This window comes from Euprymna scolopes, chromosome 8 (genome assembly GCF_053919585.1).
Source record: "Euprymna scolopes isolate OS-2025 chromosome 8, ASM5391958v1, whole genome shotgun sequence".
NCBI lineage: Eukaryota > Metazoa > Mollusca > Cephalopoda > Sepiida > Sepiolidae > Euprymna > Euprymna scolopes.
In genome coordinates, this window is record NC_136489.1 from 97442698 (window position 1) to 97466254 (window position 23557).

A 23557-nucleotide genomic window follows, 5' to 3' on the forward strand; every position below is an offset into this window, starting at 1 on the left:
TAAAATCCGATCTAAAAAATAGCTTTTCTCTTATAGATAAAAAAAAGAGTTATTTTTACAAGGGAATATTCTATTTTTACAAGGGAGATAATAAAATTTCAGCAAGTCATTTCATCTTAAAATCAGATCTATTGTCTTCTGGTGATATAGCTCAATGGTAGAGTATTTGACTACGGATCGAATGATCCTCTGTTCAAACCCGGATGTACCTCATCATTTTATTTTAATTTTTTCTTATTAATGAGTTCAGTTTGCGATAAAAGAAGAGGTACCATTTAAAATCAACGCAAATCATTCCTTCATTTGCATATTTTAAAAATAAACATTAATCAGAAGTGACTTCTCCAGGGCATTCATTGTCAAGCCCAAATATCAGCTGACGTGATATCGTAAACAGACAGAATTTGATGAACAACATTATCATTATTTTTTTATTTATTATTTTTTTTGCAAATTAGTTCAACGAGCAAATTATTCCTCATAATATATAATAATCGATAGAGGATTGATTCTATAATATGCAATCTGCATAAATTAAAATATCATGTTTAAGTGTATTGTAAGACCGAGCAACGCCAGGCTGCCAGCTAGTGTGTGTGTGTGTGTGTGTGTATCCTAGAAACCATCATTTTCATCATCAGCTTCACTAACCTGGTACGCTTGCTGCTGTCTGCCCTATAATTGAAGTAACTTTGTCTGACAAGTATATCTCACAACTATAAAACCTACTTGTAACATAATAGGATGCATTATTTTTATTACTGCTATATCAATTGAGATAACTTTGCATCAAGGATAATGGAACAATGGCAAAAGGTTCTTGAGAAAACGTTAATGATGCAATTATATGAATAATGAAGTAACTTTTTTAATTAACATCATTACTTACTACAGAATATTATGTATCAGCATGACATTTCTTGTTAGTAAGAGAGCTAGTATTAAACCTTCTCTCTCTCTCTCTCTCTTTTTTTCTTAGCCCCTCAATCAGGACTATGGATGTTGGCCAATCTGTTCCTTGTGATCCAGGGTCAAGCCTGCAATCTTGGTTGGTAGTTCAAACTCTTGATTACGCATGAAACAAAGCCAACAATTTAACTTTTATTTGATTTAATGAAGGAAATGGATTCAGTTAGTAAGAAATTCTTCTGGCTAAAGCCATGAAGTATTCAGTCTGGATTTTCTATGGTAACTTATTGAAATCTATATCCTAGATTGAACCACGTGATTTTTTTTTTTTTTTTTTTTTTTTTTTACATGCAATGAATATTTTTTTTATTGATTGAATTGAGCATTTCAGTTCAGTAGTATCATTCAGACCAGAACTGCAAAGTAGATGAACTTGTTTAAGGATCTGAATACAAGTGTTTTAGGGATGAGTTCTTTTTTATGAATTCAGTTTTGAAAAAAGTTAACATTGGAAATTCAGTTACAAGAATCAAATTTTTTGTGTAATTAGGTCGTGGTCATCAATGACAAAACTTGATTTTTTTTATTATTGGAGTGGGATGGGGTGATGTAATTGTTTCATTATGTACTAGCTGTTTCTATCTGACGTTGCTTTGAATTATTTTTACTTTAATATTTTACACTATTAAAATTTAAAATCATTTTCATCCTCTTCTAAAAGAAATTCAAATGGACTAAACAAATGTAAGTAACTCTATGGAGGAGTACATTTCTTTTTTTATTTTTAAAATTGAACTATTTTGAGAATTATTTCAGTTGGATTAAATAATTTTTCAAACAAATTAAATTGAATTACATTTTCTTGCTAAGAACATGTACCAGCACTGCACAAAAAGCACCTCCAAACACTAAATGACCAGAATAATAAATTTGATGTTACACTTGATTTCTATTAAGTTAAGAATTCTCTTTTCTCTGTTAAAAGCATAATTGATTTAGAACTAAAATGCCACAATCAATTTGGTTGTTTTGACTACTTTATCCTGAAGATGGTCGGAGGCTACATCGGCCGAAACGTTGTGGAAAAAAAACCCAACTAAGATGAGAATAATAGTTCAAATAATACAAAAAAAATAATTATCAATCTTCATCTCAAAAATATATATTCATCATATTTTACCCTGATTTTGCATCAAACATGTATAAGCGTGTGTGTGTCTATTTTATGGATCGCTAAAATAGGAAATATCCATTTCATCATGGCTACCATATCTGAAATTATGAACCGGTGTTGAACCTCCCCACACCCACTGTTTTAAGCTGCTTAACTTTTGGAGAAAATTTTTATTTTTAGTTTCACTCACTCAAATTGTAAGTTTCCATTTATAAAAAAAACAGTTTCATTTGTTAATTGTTTGTTGCTTTATAATATGACTATCAATGTTGCCTGCCATTGCTCGGTCGTAAAATATGCTTAAATATGATATTTTAGTTTCTGCAGATTTCATATTTATTATCATAGAGCCTCATCTCTATTGATTATTACATTGTACCTAATATAGAGTGATTTCTAAAGTTAAAAAAAGAAATATACTTGGGTGCCATTAGCAAGAATTGAAGCCAAAACATTTAGCTACCATCTGACCTAAGGACACATGGATATGAAAAATTGAAAATTAACGCTGTTAAATGTATAAATGTATATTTGCACATGTGTAGAGGATACACCTAAAGTCAACTTATGCATGACAAGTTTCAATTTTTCAATTTTGACCTTTTAGCAGCTATTTTTTGCCGGCTAAAAAAAAAACAAATAGAATTTGTTTCACAGATTCGAATCTTCTATGTATCAAGTTTCAGGTTTCAAAAATTGACAGAACACTATAGTAAAGACCGTCCCACAGACACTTATATATTTCGTTAATAATTAAACAATTTAAAAGCATTTTCTGCATTAAAAAAATGATTAAAATTTTAAATGTTGTCAAAATGTAAAAATAAAATCGATTAAAAAAATGTTTCATGTTATTATTCCTTAATAATTAAGCAAATTTATTCCCCCCAATAAAAATGTGAGTTGAAATATAATCGATTTTTTTTTATTAACACGAGTTCACAATTTCAAACTTCAAATGGCGAAGTGGATATTTTCTATTTTACCATCCTTCAATACATCTTTGATATTTATGTGTAAAAAAAAAAAAAAAAAAAAAAGTTAGAACAGTTTCATCAACCGATTTACAAATTGTGTTACTATTTCACTTAGAAGGAACTCACAAATAAAGCGGTAACACTTATTCTCATAAGCTTATAATAAAGCAGGAATAAATAAATCTATCCTGATTAAGATTGTCAAAAGTATTGATACTTGATATTTTTCGATACCAGTTTTTTAAAGCGATGCATGCGTTATGTTTGATGCCAAAGTCATATATTATTCAAGTTCTTTCTTTTTCATTTGTGGCTTTAGAACTTTGTGGTTAGCCACTCAACCTAAATATCTCCCCCCTCCCACTCTAGTAGACTTTTGACAGAGCAGTGTAGATTTCACTTTCGATTTTTTTTAAATCTCTCTGCGACCCTTCTCCTTTTATATTCTATTGTTTTTTTGTTTTTTTTTTCTGTCGGTGAAATGCATTCTATGAGACCATTTATACAACATACATCATGTTATTCAAAATATTGAGTATTGTGTATATCTATATATCTATAAAAGTGATTATGTATGTATGTGTGTGTGTGTGTGTGTGTGTGCATGAGGACAACTATCAACCTATATACTAAATGAATTTTTGATCTACAGACTTGAAAATTTGGTATATAGGATATTCAGACATGTGGAAAAAATTTTTTAATTGGTTTTCATCCAGACAAAAGGGCTGCTAAGGGGTCCAAATTGAAAAATTGGGACTTGGGAATCATCGGGTTTTTATCTGTTTGTTAACTGTTTCATGATAGTGCATGCGTGAATTGTTCACATGACAGCTTCCTTGTGTTAAACAAAACCCTTTTTAAAGATCGTGGTAAACTGGCTTAATGTAAACCTACTCGACTCACCGTTTTTAAGTTTTGGTTTCAATTTCAGCTCGGGTATTTTTTTTTTTTTTTTTTTTTACTAACAAGAAGTGAACTGTTTAGAAAAAAACAATACTCGCTCGCATGCTGATTTTTTTTTCTGTTTATTTTATTTCCTTTTTTTAAAAGGAATTTAACGATACGTTTAATATCAGGCAATGCCAGGTACACTATATATATATAATATATATATATATATATATATATATATATATATATATATATATATATATATATATATTCTTCAAAATAGTTTTTATTTAACAATCAGTTGTTATGGAAACGTGAGATTGTAAGGTTTACAAAATATTACTGGCAGTAATATTCTATAAGTTATCCCATCTAAACAAGATTTGCTCGATATGCAAGATAGAACAAATAAATTTTTTTTTTTTTTTTACACAGTGATCACCACTTATCAAGGCCCGGAAGCCACTCAGGGATAACGGTTATTGCAAATACATTACGTTAGTGTGGAGATTTGATGAAGTGTTTACTTAAGGGGGCGGTTCATTAGGAATTTGTAAACATTGGACTTGAAGACATCCAAGTTGTAGTCCGGTGGGAAGCAGGCAGACGGAATAGAGTTCCACAGGCGTGCAGTTCTAAGAAAGAAGCTTTGTTCATGGAATCCGCGTTTTCATTTAGGCACAGATATAGAGTGGGGGAAATTTTTCACAGTGAATTCAGCTAGACGGGTGTTTTTCATGAAAGATTGGCGAGGGGGACTAGAGATTGGAGTTCAGACGAGCCCCTGCCATGGAAATAACGATAAAACAAGGATAGGCTCGCAACGTCTCTTCTGTGGGAGAGAGGTTGCAGGGTAGAGAAAAGGGCAACCCCCACTAAGCCACAAAGAGCGTTGATGATGTAAGGATAGGAGTTTGGTTTTGGATGCATTAAAGGTAACCAGCCACATCTTCCCCCACTGAACCACGCGCTCGAGATCAGAGGAGAGAGAATCAGAGAGAACTTTGTCATTTACAGCCTTTGATGTGTTGCCGTAGATGGTCGTATCATCAGCATAGATGTCAACAAATGATTTAAGTATGTGTTTAGGGAGGTCATTGATGTAGATCAGGAAGAGAGTTGGGCCCAGGATGGACCCCTGAGGGACTCCAGCATTTATATTGCAGGCCTCCGATTTTTGTCCATCTACCACTACTCTTATGAGCCTATCGGAGAGAAATGATTTAATGATTGAGAAAACATTTCCAGTTATACCGTAGCTGGAAATCTTGTGAAGTAGACCCTTATGCCATACCTTGTCGAAGGCCTTTGATATATCAAGAGTAATTGCCCTAGAAAGAAGCCTTTGTCAAGAGATTCACTAATCCTGTGGGATATAACCGTCAGCACATCTGCGGTAGATCTTGCAGAGCGGAAACCATATTGTGTGTCACTAAGAAGGTTATTCCTGCTGAGGTGGTTGACTATTTCTGTATTTAATATGGATTCCAGCAACTTACTCATAACACACAGGAGACTTATTGGTCTGTACTGAGAGGGAGATGACTTATCACCTGAATTCTTAAATACAGGGCAAACTGATGAGGTCTTCCAGGGAGTTGGAAAGCGCTTCTCCTTAAGGCAGCGCTTAAATAGTTTCGTAAGTATGGGAGCAAGTTCTGGTTGAAGCTTTTTTAACACTATAATTGGGATGCCATCAGGGCCAGTTGCTTTACTAGAATCTAGGTTCTTGATTAGCTTGGCGACCCCCTGCACGGATATTTGTATGTTACCTAGCTTGTTCTGTGTTATAGGAGGAAATATGGGGAGTTGATGGCCTTCATCGCATAGGGCAGAATTAGCTGCAAAGTTCTTTGCAAATAGTTTGGCCTTGTCTGACGCTGGCGAGATGACCTCTGGTCCATTGATAATGGTTGGGATAGAACGCACACTTCTGTTCAGGATCCTATTTGTTATTTGCCAAAACTGGTGGGAACCAAGCCGCTGATCAGCTACCTTGGATTTAACAGACTGGGCATATAGCTCTCTTGCATTTTTTATTACTCTTTTACAGTGGTTGCTGGCAGTCCTGAAAGCAGCTTTAGTCTCAGTGCATCTATTACGTTGGTAGCTATGGAAAAAGTGATTTCTGTGCGCGATGGCAGCAGCACATTCTGGGGAGAACCATGGCTGGCTGTTAGGTTTTTGTTGGAATTTTTTAGATGGTATGAATTGGTCTATGCCTACAATTAACCATTCGGTCCGATCTGATACTATAGAGGACACTTTCTTTTTAAACATGGAGTGCAGAGATAAATCAGATATGAATGTACGGAAGCTATCCCAGTCAGCCATAGAGTATCTATTAAATTAAATTGTGATTCAATGAATTTAAAAAAACTCTCATTGAAATGAATTTCGTATCAAAGAATTTTTATTATTCTAAGCAAGACAAAGAATGCTTTAGAAAATTAATCTCCTTAACCTATAGGGTTTCGATGTCTACCATCTCATCAGAGGAGAGAAAATATTAGCAAATATTTATAAGGTATGCACCCTATTTGCTAAAGTCAGTGAGACATGGAAAGTCAAAGTCAAAATAATAAATTTATCAGAAGTCCTGTAGCAGGAGGATTTGCAGAATCGGATATCTACACAGCTATGCGGATTACCCAACTTATAACTTGGACCTTATTAGCAAACGGATGTAAAAAACGCATATGGTTTTTACCAAGCAAGCTGGATTTAAAAAACTTTCATATCCTTTTTCTGTAAATCCTCTTGCTACAAGACTTCTGATAAATTTATTATTTTGTTTCCCCCTTTGTCAGAAACATCGCTCATAGAATGTGAGAACTAAAGGACAAAATAAGGGTAGCGATAGTTACGAGGCTGCCGAATGTAATCAGTCAGTCTATTCAGTATTGCCTTTTGGTTCACTTTCTAGTAGAGCCCACCGCAAATGACTGAATATAATAAAATGTAAAAAAAGAAAATAAATAAATAAATAAATATACGAAAATTTAATATGGTTGCCAAAAATACATTTCTTCATTAAATCCCGGTTCTTCTTGATCGTAATATATAACTAGAAAAAAAGTCACTATTAAAATCTGGTTAAGTTTTTTGAAACGAAAATGAAAAAGTGAGTTTTAAAAGTAATAACAGAATAATAATAGTAAAGGGAAAATGTAAAAAAGAAAAAAAAATGGTAGTTCTGAATGCTTTCTGTTCTACTCCCCTTTCCCCTTCTCCTGTTCTCCCTCCCTCTTCTCCGACTGTATAGAATAAACGTGGAGGATATGTGTCAGTAAACATAGTGAGAGAAAGTGAGAGTAATAGACAAACTTAGCAAGAGATGGATTACTTGGTGAGTAAATTGCATATTAAAAAAATAAGATTTTTTTTTTTTAAGCCATTCAATTCCAATTTTTTTTAATGTTTTTTTGTGCGATTAAGAAATATCGCAAAACCCATTAGGGAACAGTCAATTCAAACAGCTTTAGTACAATGATCTATATAATAATAATACGCTAAGACAATTTCCTGTTTGCATGTGCGTTGTCACATTTATTTTTATAGATTGGATTGCCTCATCGCAGTAGATGGAATGCAAAAAAAGAAAAAAATTAATTTCATCTGATATTGCTGTTATGGCAAACGTAGAACAAACTAAAATACAATTTCTTGGCTTTCTGGTTAGGATCAGTTTTTTATTATAAAATTTTATTTTTACATGGTGTGTGTGTGTATGTATATATATATATATAATATATATATATATATTATAAAGAAAAAGAAACGACTTGATTTGAGAATCTTAAGTGGGATGATCCTATCCATGGTATTAATGTGGTATTATGGTGATTGAGAACTCTAGGTAGGAATATCTTAGACAAATCAAAGGTATAATGACAAGGATGATCATAGACCCCTCTCCTCACTTTGATTGGCACTTGTGCTTAATTTTTTAATAAAATATATAAATCAGTGTTGTATCTGTCCTATCCAAAGATGGTGTAATAATATGGTGAGGTCTCTCTTCATCCGAATGAACATAGAAGTATGTCACAAACTCCCATAAGGGTTTTGAAGATAGCCCCATCTAACCACATAAACATATATTTTCTGAACTACAGTAATCTGGTGGAACAAAATTGGTTTAATGTCATGTGGTCTGTAGTTGTGCCGGGCGTTAATATAATGGAAATATTTCTGTGTGGTAGCAATATACAACAGATGAATCATACAACTATAATATCCTCTAGTACATATGACATGTACAATACAGTATTTCCTAAGAATTTAAGTTCAAGTAGGTTATTCTGAATTGTAGAACGGTTCGAAATGAGGTGACTTGAAATGGTAACTAGTTCTTAAGTGCACCGAAAATTGCATGCGACTGAAAAGTGGATGGCACCATAGAAATACTTGTGGTCATTCTTATCATAGAATACTTTTCAGAAACAATGCCTAATTTACATATGTCTTTCTTTTGGCCAGAAATAAGCGGTCGTTTATAGATGTGATGGTCAAGCAAATTGACCCCATTGTCTCGGCAATATTGTCGTCTCGCAGTGCGCACGTTTTCAATGGTTTGTCAATCTCTAATCGCATAAGGCAACAGAATGAGTTTTGGAATTCTTCCAAGGGAAGTTGTGAGTAGCCGAATACTTAAGTGTACAGCTAAAAAAAAAAAAATGGCGGAGTTCCAACTGGTCAGTTTTCATACTTTTCAGACATGGAGGTGGGGAGACCATTGTTACGTTTGTGGGTAAAGAATGCATCTTATGTCTGTCACCTTGGGAGAGTTTTCTATCTTCTCTGGTTGTAGGAATTGATGTTGAAAGTAAAGTTGGAAACAGTGTTTTGGCATAAAGATCCTGCAGTTAAAGATGCGAATGCTTTAAGTGTTTTGCTTTAATTACTGAACTGAGCAGTAACTATCAGCGAGACCCGACGTTGTCCAGGATTGAATGAGAATTAACATTCCATATTTTCATTGTCATTGAAATCTGTGAAATCACCCATTTTTTTAAGTAAATCAATTGATTGCCTGCTTCAGTTGGGGGGGGGGCATTGCGATCCACAGGGAGAAAGCTTCGCATCCCCCCCCCCGCAGTGACTTGGTCCACAATACATTGTAATCTACATAGCAATGTATAGAATCTAATGTTGATTTTATAAAATTTTATATATAAATGGCTTGAATTAAATTTCAAAATGCAAAAGTATCAAAGTTCAATTCTACTCCGAACAGAAACACTCATTTCGAACGTGCCTCAGCCATATCAAAGAACCTACTGTTGATTTTGTATGCCTGGCATTTCTGCTTGTGCGGTGATAATGGCTTGAATTTAAGTGTAAAATGATAGTCAAGTATCAGGCTTCAATTGTGCTTTAAGCAGAAACATTCATTCTAAACGCGCCCCTGTCATATCAAAGAACCTACTGTTAATTTTATATGCCGGGCCTTTCTGGTTGTGTGGTAATAAAACTTCTCAAATGCACTTGTGATGCTAGGCTGTATAAGGTGTTAAATCTCGTCGAAATCGCCTGTTCCTTCTTTCATCGGATTTTTTTGATTTCCGGAGAAATTTCGATAGAAAATCTAAGAATATTGCCAGACATATAAAGTACATTTGTGCGAAATTTCATAAAAATCAGCCCAGCCGTTTTGGAGTCCATTGTGAACTCTCACATGTAAAGTTCCTTTTCTATAATAGTAGAGGAGTGATGGGCGTAATACTAAAGCTTGAGTAGAACATTACTATTATCATGGTCGATGAAGGTTGAGGACAAAGAATATGAAAATGATACGATGGATAAGTAATGTCTTAAAGACAGACTTAGATTTGATGAGCTCAGAGGAAGATTAAATTTCGACAGAGTTGGATTAGAATTCAGATGCGGAGACAATATATCTGGATGGTGAAACTCTTGAGATTGTCCAGATATTTTTGTTACCTTAATGATATCATTGGAGGAAAGAATGGAGTAAGTACTCGTAGTGATTGTAAAAGTTAGAACGGGATTTCCGTGATTGCTAACTAGCCGATCGTCACCAATGTCGACCAAGAGAAGAGCCTCAGACATGTATACACAGTGTGATGTATCGCAAATAAAACCTGGTCAATGAGTATTGAAGAAATGAATTGCATGGAGTGGAATTATGAAAGACAAACTCAAAACTGGACAGTATTGGTAGATGTATGCAAAACCGGAGACTTTGATGGTGTGGCCACATTCAATGAATGGATAAAGTTCTTGAGTCAGTCGATGTAGAACAGTTAACCTAGCGGGCTCACAGAGAAAGTCGAGTAAAACAGAGGGAGGAAGTGATGAAAATGTACTTGAAAGAAAAAATGGATGAATAAAGACCTGGCCAGAGATAGGTTAGTTTGGAAGTGAATTTATAAAAACCGTCCACCACATGACAGCATTTAAAACGGATGCTTATATAATGATGAAAGATTTGTCTCTGAAGTTCTTTTTCTTTCGGTCTGCAGGTGATTGGTTAGCTTGACAGTGTGATTTCATTCACTTTGGCCAAAAAACGACGATTGGTGTTGCAAATTATTTTTTCTTCTTGCTAATTTGTGTTTGACCAATAGAGATCACTGCTGAAATGTGATTGCTCTTTGTGAGTCAGTGCTATTGATTCTGAGCTGAAGCAAATTTATTGCTTTAGGAGTCACCATCAGACCTTTTAAAATTGTTAAAATCTGGCTCTTATTTTAAAAGGGAAAAACTACTATCACTTAAACAACGATTTTGATATTTTCTTTTCCTTTTGGCCAATTTTCATTATGTATTGCGTTTTTCTTAAATTTCATTATATTTCCTTCATTAAGGAATTGCAAAAAGAAAAAAAAATCAACTTTGCCATCTTATTTAGAATCAAAATGAACACACACACACACACACACACACACACACACACACACACACATATATATATATATATATATATATATATATATATAGTAAGTTATAAAATATATATGGCGATTAAGCTACACTGAATATTCCGCGTTTAATCCACTCTAGGATTCTCCAGGCTTATCCTAGAGTGGATGAAATGCGGAATATTCAGTGTAGCTTAATCGCCATATATATTTTATAACTTACTAATTAGCTCTACCTACGTATTGAGCACTGTTGAAGTAAATACTTAAAGTTTACGCATAAATTTATACTTTCGTATATTAATTTATGTGAGTAAATGAAGTAGTTATATATATATGTTGGCCAAAAAGTTCGTTCGTTATTTATTTATTTATTTTTTTAGGAACAAGGAACTCAAACATCCAGTTTATAAGCATAACCACGTTTACATAATTCATTTTCTATGCTCGATTTGGAAATCTGGATAATGTCAGCGATGTGTCCCATTGTTTAAAGACAATCTAGTTCAATTACAGTTTTCACTTGGTCAGTGTTGATCATCTTTTGTTGCGCATAGAGGAGAATCACTGAAAAAATTTTCCGTTTGGAAATCGAACAAACTATTTGTGGCGCCCCCGTTTTCTAACAGCGTTCTCTCCATACACGTGACATGCAAGTTTCTGTATATTTTTTTTCCTTTTACTGCAGTAAAAAAAAAAAAATTAAATCTGTAGTCTTTTGTTTGATCTTCCATTTCAAGGCTTGTAATACGAGCACAAATGTAAAAGAAAAAAAAACTTATCTGCCGAATGGCTTATTACACACGGACGTCAACAATATTTGCTACACCGAATACAGGATTTGAAAAATAGGAATATAGAGCGATCTTTAGTAGGCCGTTAAGATGATTAAAAATGAACAGAACAAAAAGAAAAACGAACAAACTTGTTTGACAAACCTAATATATATATTTTCTTATGTACATGTAGAGATTTCAGCGCCACTATCCTTATCAAATTAGTATGTGTAGGAGAGGTGAGAGATTTGATGGTTGAAGTTTTGACTGTTAAAACGGCTTATTTAGCATGTGGTAAGAGTTTGTTCCCCCCCCCCGCCCCGATGACCAGAGTTGCATATTAGTAGAGACATAATAAAGATTTTCAAAAAGAAATAGTACTTTATACACACTCGATGTTATCAGGTAAGTGGTGTCAGACTGGTGTTATCCTTTACACCTACGTATGTAGTATCTATAGTATCTAATGAAAAAGAAGCTTTCCTGTTGCTCTTAACTATGGTTGACCACTTCACTTTTGGTTTGTGTGTGAGGGAGTAAAAATTCCTAAAGTTTTACGAAATATCTTAGAGTCTGTACTGGTTTAGATGGTATTACTTTAAACTTTTGTCTGGGTTAACCTCTGGCCTGTTTAAACAAGCTCGATCACATACCAAATGTGGACTTAGAAATACGGATAGTGCTGGTGTTAAAAATGTGACAAATCTTGTTAGGTTACCGGTTATGTTAAGGAGAGGGGAAGGGGAAAACAATTAGTGAGTAAAAATCGTACTACCAACGTTAAATATAGCTCGTTTTGGAATGTAATTCTGCTAGGAATAACTATAATAATTTTTATAATGAATACAAGCGATTGGTAATATACACAAAACCAACAGCAGATATTGGCTAGTCGTCTAACCATATAGAACGTTTTTTTGTTTTGTTTTTCTTAGACGAGAATAAATGATTTTGTTTAATTTAATATTATATATATATATGTGTGTGTGTGTGTGTGTGTGTGTGTGTGTGTGTGTGTGTGTGTGTGTGTGTGTGTTAATATTAGCGAGGGTGGGTGCTCCCGGCCTTGTCTGATCGTAAAATACGGTAAAAAAAAAAAAAAAAGCAAAACAAAACGGTACTTGGGTGCCATTGAAAAAGAAAAAAAAAAGTTGCGTGGTGGACGCACGTAAGAATGTTGAATTTTCTTTAAAAAGATGTGAAAAAGAAAAAAATGCTGCGTGGTGGACGCGAACTTGTAAAAGTTAAGTTCGTAAGCGAACACGTTATCGATTGGACCACGATGACACAGATGTCATGATGTAGCAAAGTTAGCTTTTTAAAATGAAACAACGAATCGACCGTTCACGCGTGCGCGATTAACAAACAGCATTGAAACCAAGATTTTACCCCCCTTAAAACAAAGCGACATTTTTTTCATGAAATAATTGACGATTATTTTGTCATTTTTCGGTATGTGTCTGAGAGATCGCTCTTTCTAACAATGCCATGTTCATGCTACTTTGATGCAGATGACAAGTTTTTGGCAGACATACAAACATACAGACAACTGATATTTATACAATAGAAAATAAAGAAAAAAACACTACCTAGACACAATCTCTGGGCCTAGTGCGATAATATCAGGCTGTCCAAAGATACGGACTAAAATGCAGCAAACATTGACATTGTTTTTTTTCTTCCATTTTCCTTTGCAAAACTCAATCATGTTCTGCAAAATAAAAAGCAATTTTCTTTTACAAACACCATGAATAAATATTTGAACATATAATTAATTTGAAGCATGAAAAAACGTTTTCCAAAATTACTGGATTTGTCGTTAAATAACCTAAAAAGGGTTGATATGCCGTAAAAAAACAAAAACAAAAAAACTAAACCTTTCTCCCGCTTTTAATAAGCTCACAATCAATGCAGCTTTTCTCAAATTAAACAAATGAAGAATGTGTTCAAGTGATTTCAAAATCAATTTAAAGTTGAATTTATTTCAATTACTGTCACCTTGTTTCCACCAAATAAATGCTGAGCTTTCTCCAACCTCAAAAACAGAACCTTATAAAATATTAAAAAAAATAATAATAATAAAAAAATTCTTGGAAGGCCAAGCTTTAACAAATCCAAATAGAAGTTTTAAAATAGACAACTTCACTCCTTATGAGTCCTAAATGTAACTCATAAAGAAATAGTATTAATCCCAGAAGTCACCACTTCTGATTTCTAAGGCTTTAACTGAACTAAAATATTAATAAAAACAATTAATACTAAATAATTGTTGCTCTGACTACTCTGCTCAATGCCAATCCCAATTGTATCAATCGACTACGTTCTCACAGGCAGTTCTATCCTTTATAAAAGTCCATTCCTTTTTTTTTTTTGTATTGTTACCTAAAGAAAACCTAGCAATTTTTACAGCTGAAGTACCATGCTATAAATAACTATTACTTATGAAATATCATTATAAAATAAATATAATAAAATATTACTTATGATATAATCGGGTACATTATTGGGTTTCTATCTGCGCAATGAAGTCAAGAAATATATATATATATATATATATATATATATATATATATATATATATATATATATGAGAGAGAGAGATGCATGATCTCCATTCAGTCTTTAGAGACAATGGATACTTGTGAAGAAAAGGTTGAGCAATCCTTACACATCTCTAGAGTCAGCACTGCTTGATTCCAGTGGCAGGAGAAATCCAGGACGATGAGAAACCATGCTGAACTAAGTAGAGAGCACGTGTCACGCCTGGTATTCTCATCCATTTTAGTATGCAACATCGCTTATCTTTAGTGATCTAACAATAACTGTTATGTCAACATGTGTGTGTGTGTGTGTGTATATAATATATATATATATATATATATATATATATATATATATATATATGTATATATATATAATCATAGGAGATTTATGACTATTGAAATATTCTTTACATAGAGATTTATCAAAATATAAGAAGCTTAACATGTGGAATGAAACATAAGCATACTTTATATTGTCTATAACTTATATATATATATATATATATATATATATATATATATAATGTCCATAGAGAAGGATTTCTCTTATTCGTAGTTGGAATTCCACCATGAATCAACATAAATGCAACTTGGATGTTTTAGTTTTAAATCATGAGCTTATTAAAATTGCAAAATGTTTTTGAAATTTTTGTTTGTATGCTTGTATATTTCGCATATTCGACAATAATTACATTTATTTGCAAATACGCAAATTCCAAGGTTTCAGAATTTTTTTTTATTGCTGTATCTAATATTTCGGAGTTTTAAAATGTTTACAAAATCAAGAACTTACATGATTAAGTTGTGTACATTCAATCTGCACTATTAGTGATGAACGTTGTTGTATTCAAAGTCTGACAGACCAACAGAAACTTATCAAATTGAATGGCTGCATCTAAAATTAGATGCATCCATTCAATTTGTCCTCTTACATGCAACACTTAGTATTTACAGTCACCGATCTGGTACTGACCAGGCCCAGTGTGGCTTAACTTTCAGGCTATAAACATGATTAACCATACATTTAATCCTTGCCTTTAGCGATGAATGCGATTTCCAAGTAAAACATGACCAGTGGACATAGATCTGAGTGTTTGTTCATCCCTTAGCTTGACAAATCAACAAGTTGCTTTCACGCAACAATATATAACCATGTAAACTTCTGAACAATTGCTGACATCCAAAACGCATGTATGCTTTGACTTTATCTGTCTTTCGAGGGTATTGCTTTACAATTTGCATTCAAAGCAAGTAATCATGTAAACACAGATATTGTATGATCTTTACTCATTGAACATAGGCATGTGTGTGTCTCGTTAGAAGTCCCATTGTGTTCACATGCAAGTTAAATTCCCATTTTTCAAATTTAGAATCTCAGCTAACAATTACTCAATCATACAACCCTTCTGAACTTGTCTCCTCAACTCTATCTCTGAGCCGATCTATTTTAAACAGCCAGTATCTCCTCCAAAATATTTACTCTTGACCGGAAATCCTAGATGTCCAATTATTTCAAAACATCTAATTGTCATTGCGTCACATTATCTATACAACGCAATAGATTTGTTATTTCCACATTGTTATCTACTTCTTCATCGTTTTTGCATTGTACGAGACTGGGAGTCACAAAATTACTCGACCCACAAAAATTTGAATCATGGATATTTATTAACTACAAGAGTACATAAAATTTGACTGCCAATCAAAACTCTGAAAATGAGCTGATCTAATTAATATCTCCTGATTCTGTATTCTATTTTGACCCTAACTGTAACAATCAAGACTGAAGTCTGAGTAGAGGTTATTTTCATGAAAATTGTAAGACTGACTAAGAAAAGATACAATAGTCATTAATCATTTATTTTAAAAATGAAATACTTCTGATTTCATTGATAAGAAAATTCAATTCAAAGCTTTGACACCAAAACTCAAAACTTGATATGTTTCGAATTAAAATTTTTTTTTTTATTTCATTTTTAGAATAAAATTAATTTATATTATTTAGATGACTATTTTGATCTTAAGTTGAAAAATTTCTGAAAATGATAACTATGTAAACTTCAACCTTCTTCAGAGTTATCTTTTCGAATTTAGGAATCTACTAGCAGAGTGCCCGGCATTTCCCGGTCATAAAATACACTTAAAAATGATATTTTGATTAATGCAGATTTCGTATTATTATATTATTTATATTGGATCCAATATATAGTAATGATTTAAAAAGTTAAAAAAAAAAAAAATGACTCGTGCGCCACCACTGAGAATCGAAACCAGAATGTCTAGCTTACGATTTATTTTATCCTCTGCTGTTAATGACTGTGCTATGAAGACATGTTTGCTGCAAGGCTAAAAATTAAAACATGAACCAATAGCTACTAAGTTATACATGCATATTCGTAATGCTGTCATTCCACCTTCATCTGGCAAATTTCATTTTTTTTTTTTTTTAATTTTCACTTTCCCTGATTAAAACCCAAATATAAAGTTTTGCATGGGTTCAAATACGTTATATATAAAGTTTCATGTTTGTGGACGAAGGACTCTAGGAGTGTGGTAGGCAAAATTTGTTAAACAAAAATATGTACATATACATAAATATATATAGAGTTTTGTGTTTATTATAAACTTTTTATGCAAATATTATGCAAGTATAAATTATATAGAATATCTTTATGAATATAATCTATTATATATATATATAAAAGTGAACGTGTGTGTGTGTACATTTTCCTTCGCAATAACTCTGTCAATTTTCAGTCTACAGACTCGAAATTTGATATACAGGGTACTGAGATTTGGGAAAATCTTTGTAATCCGTTTTCGGCCAGAAATTAGGCTGTTAAGGGGTCAAAGTTCAACGATTTGACCTTTGAGAACTCTGCCAAACTCCTCCGCTAATTTTGGGTCTAAACACTTGAAATATTAGATTGGACATGGATCAAACTTAATAACTTGACTTGAGCCCCAAACAATAAATGTTAAGGGGTCATAATATGGGTCAAAGTTAAAAAAATATTAACCGCTTTCTTTTTCTTTTTGCTCAACATAGACCTCCAAACACCCGGGCTGACATGCTAGCTACACATAATAGTTAACTAAAGATGATCACCCCATAACAAAACCGAAAAAATTAATAGGGAATTAATTAGAATGAATGTTTAAAAGAATATGCAAATTAGCTAGGTCTTTTGCAAATGAATGCAATTCCACGAACCATATATAAAAAGTTGTATTTTCTTTTTAAATAAATAGAAAAAAGGATTTTAATATGAATATCAATACACGAAACCCCCCAGATTTATAGGTGTATACATGTAGAATTTTGTGATGTAACGGTTAGAGGAACTAAATAATGTTCAGCTATAAGTGACCATCTCCTGGAAGTTGGAGGTTTAATCTATATAAGGCTCACAGGAAAATAAAAGGGACGAAAAAAAGAAGTGAAGCAGAACAAGAAGATGAGGAAAGGTAGAGACTTAACATACCAACATTTTTTTTACATTTTTCACTCCAAAGCAAATCATGGTCTCCGCAGAACTCAGCAGAGGATGCACCATGGTCGCTTATGTGTCATCGGAGGAAAGGTAGTATTCTCTCTGTTCATGATTCATAGGGCAGCCTATCAGAGGTGGTAATGATGTCTATTGTATCCAGGATTAATGTCGTCTTGAAGAAAACATTTACTGTTCTCTAACTCTCCATTTACGTGGTTTGTTGCATTTTATTTTTGGGCCAATAGAATTGATTTTATGGTGGTAATCGATTTCACGTTCCCTTGTCTGCAAGTGTGTCAGATATAAGTATACAAGAAACCTCAACATATGTAAGCAACATGTATCATGTTTAAGTTTGGGGAAAACATCAAATGGACAATAAATGAAGAAAGTGAGAATGCACATCATTCGAAATGTAGTAAAAAAATAAATAAATAGATAATTAACATTGATAACGATGATATTGAAAAGGAAAGCGGCAGAATCTTTTGACATGACAAAATGTCTTTGCCGGTTATTGTGGACCATGGACGAATATAGACTGCACTTGGCAGCACTAGGCAAACCCTATTGTCCTTTGTTAGTACTTAAAGGGCATGCACTGATGAAATAGGAAATAGCAATTTCTGCATGATCTGACATAAACTTTGACCTTTTAAGTGATACGTTTTATTCTGTGGGCAGAACCTTCTTATTAAATGAGAATAAAGAAAAGCTATAATCATAAATCAATTCTTTCGTCGGTGGATGGGGGGGGGGGGCTTAACAAATCCCTAAAAATATTTATAAAACATGCTGGTAACTTTTTTGTTCTTTTTCTATTTTTTCCTGTTCTTTTTTAAGGTGGTATAATACGTCTCAAAAGTAGGAAGTCCGTTTAAAAATACCACATTAACTGTTAATTCAGGGATAGGGAGTTGGTATCCCAACTCCTTACCTCTCTGTTTCTCTTGTCGTTTGCTTTTACAGAGGATGAGGCATCCTACTGGATGTCAGGTATTCATCTGCTATCTCAAAGACTCCAACTGAGAGATCTTTTTAGGATTTTAATTGTCCTTTAAGCATAATTATTTGTATCACTCTTGCACTTGATTCACTGGGTATATTCATGAAGTAATTTTAAAACTTTTTTTCATAAGCCCAGTAGCCTCTATGATTACTAGAAAGATGGAGATCTTCCTAAGATTGCAATTTCTTTTAAGGTTGTACATGGGAGCTTTGTATTTAGTTATCTTCTCTCTCTCATCTCTGTTTAAACCAGAATCATTAAAGACACTGACTTCAACTAGGGTTACTACCCGCTCCCTTTAATCCCATATCACTATTAGATTTAACAGCTCCATTTCCTATTTATTTAGCTGTATGGATTTCATACTCATAATGGATGGTGTATGACTTACTTTTAACAATCCTTTCTTGTATATCTTTCTAAGACTACTGCCACACTAGATATTCAATTTGTTTATATATGAGGCAGTGGAGATATTTATGTAATCCATTGTGTTGCATTCTATAATAGTTGTCCCCCAACTGAACCTTAATATTGAATGTCAGATGGCTCACACTCTATTTCTGTGTGTTATTGAACCGGCATTTGTCATTGCTGAAACGATGATTCGATATAAACCAACCCCCTTCCAAAAGAGGAATTAATACCTTGGAGGGTGCACTCTTTTAGGATTGAACCATACTTGAAACCTACAAAAGATCTGCTTGTCAATGAGACGAACACAGAATGATGAGTAGAACGTATTCTTGGCTGATATGGAAGCAGTTGGTGAATCAGTCGTTATTTACTTGACTCTTCACGAGGGTAGTTAGCCACAGGATATGCTTTTAATGTGGTGGAAATTCAGCTCCCTAAAACGGGACACTCTGGATTTGAACAAAAATAAAAATTTGTTCAGTCTGGAAGGAGTTTTTCTTCATTGACCGAGCACATAAAAGCTGAAATATAGTACTTCAACATATACTATAATTTGCTCTTAGCCACAAGGCTAAATACTCAACCATTCTAAAAAAAAACAAAAAGACTGGTAAATTGGCCTGCTGAAAAAATTATTTTGTGTCAATTAATGAGCAAATTGATAAACTTGGAGAGAAAATGTATGAAAAGAGAATAAACAATTAAACACAAGAAATAAATATTTTTCTTTCTTTCTGTATTTGTTTTCCTTTCTGTCTTCCATGCATTCTGTCTCCATTTTATGGTTTATTGCGCATTTTACGATTATAAATGTCAACATATGCTATAATGGTTGCTCGATTTAGTCTCTGTTTTGGTTGATCTCATCTATCATTTCTTTTATCAGTCTGCCCAGTTGGTTGGGTCACAAATTTAACAACAGCTTTAACTTACAGAGGGGTATCCCCTTTAAAATGAGGTCACCTGTGAGCCATGAATAGCGAGATGTGATGCCCTTAGATGGGATCCTGGTTGCTGAGCCATTCTTCCACTTTGGTCCTTAGTTCTGCTTTACTGGAGATTATAGAGGTCCAATCCAATCAATGTCACATCATACACTAGTAACTATATACGTTTGCTCCCAATGGATCTGGTTTTTCCACAAAAAAAATATGTATGTATAGTCATCTACATACAGTACATTTTTGCTGTATCACAGCTCATCAGTGCGGCTAGACAAGCAATTACTTCAAGCCAGGATCAAAACTTAACTGCCCAAATGACAGTTGGCGCATCTAACCGTTACACTATTCGGCTGCTGCTATGCCAGGTAGTAAATTAACAATGTTTTGGCATCATCCAAATGTGTAAGCTCGATTTGTTTACACAAAGAGCATCGCTTAATATGCTAATGGCAGTTTGTATATCATTTCCCAATATGTTCAACCCAAGATAGGGAGCATTATAGTCACCACATACAGTGTTTCACTGTATCACAGCTCATCAGTGTGGCTAGCAACTACTTCAAGCCAGGATCGAAGCTCGACCGCCCAAACGACAGTCAGCGTTTCTAACTATTATGCTATTTGGCTGCTACTATGTCAGTGTGTTTGTGTATGTTTGTATTTTATTTATATTATTATTCAATTCTTTTCGATTATTCTTGAAGACAAAACTTCAAGATTTTGTTCAATAGCTGATATACTCATATATCCCCTGTAAAACATTCACGAAAAACGCTTGTTGAGCTACAACCTCTATAAATAATTTCCATTTCTTCCTTTGTATACCTTAACTAAACAGGACCGCTATGAGCCAAATTTTTTTCCAATTACTCTCTGTCCTCAGGATACCAATACCACAGAGCCACTTCTCAGCTGACTACAACGTGGTCATTTTCAAGTTTCGATCTTTAAATTTTTTTGTGAAATTGTACTCTTAAATTCTGTTCAGTTTCAACCATCGCCTCTAATCTTCAAGATGTTGTCTCATTGTCCACCTGACGGTCATTAACCTGTATTCTTGAGTGACCTTTAAGCTTTGATAAGCGGTGACTCATACAAAATAATTATGGGACTTTCTGAGACCTATATTTAAAATTAGTGTTGTTTGGCAGTCTCCTTTTTTTTTTTTTTTTTTTTTCTAAATTGCATTAATAATATTTACCTTGGTTTTATTTCATTTGTAAAGTGAGAGATACAAGTACCAAATCAGATAAACCGATGGAGAGTATTGATCACGTGACGAATGCAGGGAAGGTTAAACTTATGTGTATTCTCTAGAGTGCAAGAAGGGGGAGGAATCAATGCTAATTAAGCATTCATGCCCTCTCTTTATGTAAAAGTGAACTTTTTGTGTGCCCTAATTCCACAGTAAATTACTTTCTGTAAGAGGATTTTTTTTTATTCATTTTTATGTTCATTTGAGGACTTGTACGATTGCGATTTAAAAAAAATTTAAATCAATCTGTTTATATTAAATAACGGTATTTCTGCAGTTTATATAGACTGTGCTATTTATTTTAGATGGGATTTTCAAGGTAATGTTTGCAGTATCTTTTATTTGTTACATTGTTAGGTGAAAGTACAGCATAGTTAACAAACTCCTCCCATGTTAAGAATAACTTTCTAAATATTATTTAAGCACGGTCTGTGATCTGCAGAAGTACTAAAGTCATAATTCCGAGAAATACACAAAGAAAAGTAGTAGCAACACAATTTTATTAATATAGATATATTTTCACATACACACACACGCACGCACGCACGCACGCATATGAAATTTAATTTATGGAAAATCGTAGAAAGACTCTATAACATCATCTTGGAGTTGGAGATAAAATTTAAAGACCCTTATGATTTACGAGATCATATAATATTAATTGTCTACATGTAATTGAAATTTAGTGATTTTAAATTAATAAATATCATTTTTACTAGAAAATCTATTTGAAAGAAAGTAAATTTAAGAATCGCTGTTTGAAACCAACGGATTAATTTCCACTATTTTGTACATCTCATAACTGAAATTTTATTGACTCGGAGACTTTCTCTCCCCATTGGCAACTTTTGGATCGTGGTTCAACAGACTTTAATACGTGTTCAGGTTTAATTATTATTGTTGCAAAATATAACTCAACCGTTAAAGACAATGGATACCTCCTGTAAGCGTATCTGTGCCGATAGTTTATAGAGTGAAGAAAGAGTTGCATAATCACCAACTGCACATCTACTGACCCGGTGTTAGTGCAACGTTACACACGTTTACATGTGTTACCCACATGTTGTATCCAATCTATGTCACAAAGGAGACAAAGACAAAGAATAACTTGAACTCACTTTTTATGTGCAACAACGACATTTATTTTCTCATTCTCCCGCCATGCATGACTTTTTGTTATGGTCGTGACATGTCTAACGTGATCTCGAACGTCATCCATGTCTCTAATGTGATCGTCTTCTCGAATGTGCTCTCTCCTCTTTATAGTCTCTTTTTGTTTTCCTTACCATGACGTCACGATCCTGTATCTACATATAGTTGTTGGCACTGTTACATTAATTAAGGAGAAGTTTCGGACGACTGAAAACAATGCTGATATTAGAAGAGAAGGATTGATGTTATTTTGGAGTTTTTCTTTTCCAAGATTAATTGGCCAACCAAGGCTTCAGAATCTTATCTAACTTCCTTCTTTTCATTTGACATCATTTTTCTGATATCACACAAGCTTTCTTTCTTGGTTTGGTCTTATAGTTTAGTGGGTCTAAAATCTGCAAATTCCACACTGTGCGGTCTTGACTAATCACTGCTTTCAAGTTTCACTTTGCAGGTCAACCTATGATTTGAGACTTGCTTTTGCAGTGGTTTATCCCAGAAGATGAATACTTCACGTGACCATACCATGGCTGGCTGTTAGGTTTTTGTTGGAATTTTTTAAATGGTATGAATTGGTCTATGCCTATAATTAACCATTCGGTCAGATCTGATACTATAGAGGACACATCCTTTTTAAACATGAAATGCAGAGGTAAATCAGATATGAATGTACGGAATACCAGCATTTGAGGAGCGCTCAATAAATAATGCCTCTTACCCACTCCCAATTGTTTAATTTAGCTGAAATTTTGTATGTCCAATGATTTATATCTCTATGGGTTATATGGAAAATTACAGCTCTGAACTAATCGTGGGTTGTGATTTACAGATATTTGAACAGTCGGGTGTGAAAAGGATCCTGTTGAGTGTTGCGCAGTGATCCAGATTTTGTATTTGAAAGGACACACACCACCTGAGACGTTTGCTGAAATGAAAGGAACGTCTAGTAATAATGCCCCAGCATGACCTTGTAAAACGGTGGCATTGTGAATTCAAACATTATCGGAAATATGTGGAAATAATTCCTAGACTTAATTGCCTCCTCCTTTTGCCATTGATAAATCATCTGTCAATCAAGTTAAGGCTTCACTTTGGAAAATAGGCATATGACTATTTGCTAAATAGA

General features: G+C 33.6%; 1 protein-coding gene across 6 annotated transcripts in view; it reads left to right on the forward strand.

Annotated features, from left to right (window-relative positions):
- LOC145283664 (leucine zipper putative tumor suppressor 2 homolog) overlaps positions 1 to 23557 on the forward strand; it is a 675696-nt gene that overhangs the window by 212257 nt on the left and 439882 nt on the right. The window contains exon 1 of one of the 6 annotated variants that reach the window (XM_080132668.1): positions 1011 to 1048. The exons of the other annotated variants lie outside the window; for them this stretch is intronic. The gene's annotated coding sequence lies outside the window, so the exon portion shown is untranslated. Of the gene's footprint in view, positions 1 to 1010; positions 1049 to 23557 lie in introns of those variants that run through there. 6 annotated transcript variants of the gene reach the window in all.